Here is a 3238-nt window from a genome sequence, read left to right as displayed (position 1 = left end):
ATAATAACCCGCATACCACCCAGGCACTTCTTGAGGGAACTCGTTCTGAACCCCTACAGTGAATAAAGGGAAAGACAGAATTCTCATAAGAACGCGATGGGGGACAACGTGCCCGCACCCTCCCCCTCCTCCACCGCTGCCTCCTGCTGCTCCTGGGGCTGCTGGGTGGGTGCGGACCTCGTGTCTCTTCTGTGAAGCAGCAGCCAAGGAGACTCTGGCGCTCGCCATGGCGGACGAAAGGTCCAAGGAAGGAGTCAAGACTGAGAACAACGATCATATTAATTTCAAGGTGGCGGGCAGGATGGTTCTGTGGTGCAGTGTAAGATTCAGAGGCAGCCTGTGGTTCAATGGTTAGCATCGGCCTAAGATTCCGGTCAGGGCACATGCTGGGTTTCGGGCTCGATCCCCAGTAGGGGGCGTGCAGGAGGCAGCCAATCAATGATTCTCATTATTGATCTTTCTATCTCCCTCTCTTCTTCTCTGAAATCAATACAAATAAATAAAAATATTTTTTAAAAATATTAAAAGGTGCCCTGACCGGTTTGGCTCAGTGGATAGAGCGTCAGCCTGCGGACTGAAGGGTCCCAGGTTCGATTCCGGTCAAGGGCATGTACCTTGGTTGTGGGCACATCCCCAGTGGGGTGTGTGCAGGAGGCAGCTGATCGATGTTTCTCATCGATGTTTCTAGCTCTCTATCCCTCTCCCTTCCTCTCTGTAAAAAAAAAAAAAAATCAATAAAACATATTTTAAAAAAAATTAAGAGACATACTTCTTAGTAAACTAATGAAAGCCTACTGTGAATGACAGGGTTTGTCAACGAGGCAGATCGGATTCCGATTTGACGGGCAGCCAATCAATGAAACACTGCACAGTTGGATGTGGAGGATGAAGGTACACGTGATGTGTGCCAGCAGCAGACAGAGCTAACAAGGGAACCTGCTACCTCACTCCAGAATTCGGTTCCTACAGACCAAGAAGACATTCTCAATGAGAAAACCGCAATTTGGTTTCAACGCATCTGACTATTACAGTCGTTTTCTCTATTCTTTTGTCTTCCCTTTCCCATTCCTTTCTTGGACATAAAGTAACTGACACATGTGCACAAAGCACTTGCCTTCTTTAACACTGTGGCCCATGGTATGTTTTGATCGACATCAAACGGAGAGGGGCTGGGGAAAAGACCGGTTCAGTGGGACCCCCACCCCCTGCTCCCTGAGCGGAAGCTCACTCAGCTCTCATCTTTATATTCCAGTGAGTTATTTTGCTCTCCCCGTTTAACAAAAGAAGCACAACATAAAAATCCTTGCACACCTTGTTTGGAGAATTTTAATGTTTTTCATTTATCATTGTAAAACCAAGAAAAATTTTATAACTTTTTGTACGTAGCTGTTATGCGCAGGGAAATCTGCCTTTAAGAAGAGATAAATTACTCTAAAAGAAATGAATCCTAGATAGTTTTCCCTTCAAGTCAAGCGTCTTGTTTAAATAACCTGTCTTCAGGAGTGCTTCATAGTAAAAAGCCTTATTTTCGTACTTTCGTTGTTGATGGCACTTTTCATTACACGAGGGTCTTTGAAGCTAGCCCTCCCTGCAAAGCCCCTAAAGGTGGGCTCACCCTGCCCGGGGGCCTCCAACCCAGAGACTGGAGTGGTGGTGATCAAGGGGGCGAACAGGAGGGAGGTGATGACTCTGGGGTGGGGGGAGGACAGGGGACCCTAGGGAGGTGCTGAGTCCCAGGCCCCGTGAGCACTGCCCTCCCCCTCCAGCCGCTCCCTCCCAGAGCGGCAGACCAGCCAGTCCCACCTGCAGAGGCAAGTCCTCTGACTGCAGGTTCAGGAATGGGTGGGGTTGGGTGGCAGCAGATGGGCCTGAGGGCGGGTGAGATGGAAGAGACTGAGGAGCTCCCGCCCTTCAGATTCCTCCCCGGAGCAGGGCTGAGCCATGGACAGATGGACTGATGGTCAGGCAGATGGTCAGGAACCACTCTAAGGAGTGCCGTTAGGACCGAGGACATGCCAGCCACACACAGGAACACACCCCGCACACGTGCACGTTACAGAAACGCACCAAACATAGGCACAAACAGCACCCACAGACTCACCCACCCCGTCAGAAACAGACACCCCCCCACACACACAGGGGCCCCCACCCTACCCCTCCATCCATACAAAAAAACAAAAGTTTTGCAAAAGAGTGTGCTAATCCTCAGCTCTATGATATTCTCTTCATTTTTTTTAAAAAACACGGGTGACAACCTCTAAGTTGATTTCTCTGCCCACCTTGTATCCCAAGTGCCCTTGCCATGCAACCTAGAGAAAGACTCCAGGTTCCAGGACGGTGGTGGAGGTGGATGGTGGGGGTGTGGGGCAGGTCGGGGGGGGGCAGGGTCTGGGGCCCAAGGCAGGGCCTGGGTGGTGGTGGGGGAACCATGGGCTGCATGGGAAGCCAGGCAGGCCTCTCTGTGGCAGTGTGGAGAGCAGGGCCGGAGGAGGTGCTGAGGGCAGCTGTCAGGTGGGTGGGCCCAGGGAAGTGGTGGTGGAGGGGCACATGGGGAAGGCTGCCTCCCCAGGGCATATGGCTGGGGCCTTGCCAGGGACAAGGTCTCTAGGCTGGTTGAAAAATGAAGTCTGGGATTGTCCAGCAGGATGTGCTGGGGGTGGGGGTGCCAGAGAGGTGTAGAGAGCCTTAGTGAGTGGGGGAGGCAGTATCCAGCTGCAGATGAGCTGGGGGCCAGGCAGGAGATGACTGGGCCAGGAAGGGGAGTGGGGCTGAGCCGGGCCTCTAGGAGTGATCCAGTGGGTTTCACAGAAAGTTAGAAGCCAAGGGTGATGGCACTGGGGTCTCTGTGTCCTGCAAGGCATGGGGCGAGGTCCAGGACAATGCGAGTTAGTGTAAGAGGTCGGTATGAGGGGGTCTCTGCGGACAGGCCTGCTGGGTGGGTGTGAGGACAGGATCCCATGCACAGCTGCCCGAGGAAGGAGCTGAGACGTGGCCAGGGGCACCAGCCCGAGGCAATGGAAACCAAGTGGACATCACTGGGGGTGGGAGGCTGGGAAGGCTCTGGTGAGGGGCAGCTGGACCTCCGGGAGGGAGAGGGGCCCAGACCCTGGGGGCAGTGGGCTGGCCTTCTCAGCGACTGTCCCGAGACCTTCCCTCTTTGTAAAGTGGGGGAGGACCCAGCGGGAGTCGCGGCGGCCAGCGCTGTGGGGACGGCCACCTGAAGCATCGTGGGGCACAG

At 54.0% G+C, this 3238-nt stretch overlaps 1 pseudogene; it reads left to right on the top strand.

Moving 5' to 3' along the window:
• The first annotated feature begins 226 nt into the window (after positions 1–226).
• On the top strand, positions 227–1022 carry LOC106728255 (annotated as a pseudogene).
• Positions 1023–3238: the final 2216 nt, after the last annotated feature.

This window comes from Myotis brandtii, unplaced genomic scaffold, assembly GCF_000412655.1.
Source record: "Myotis brandtii unplaced genomic scaffold, ASM41265v1 scaffold577, whole genome shotgun sequence".
Lineage (NCBI taxonomy): Eukaryota > Metazoa > Chordata > Mammalia > Chiroptera > Vespertilionidae > Myotis > Myotis brandtii.
Note: the sequence above shows the minus strand (reverse complement) of the source record. Positions and strands in the feature narration are given on the sequence as shown.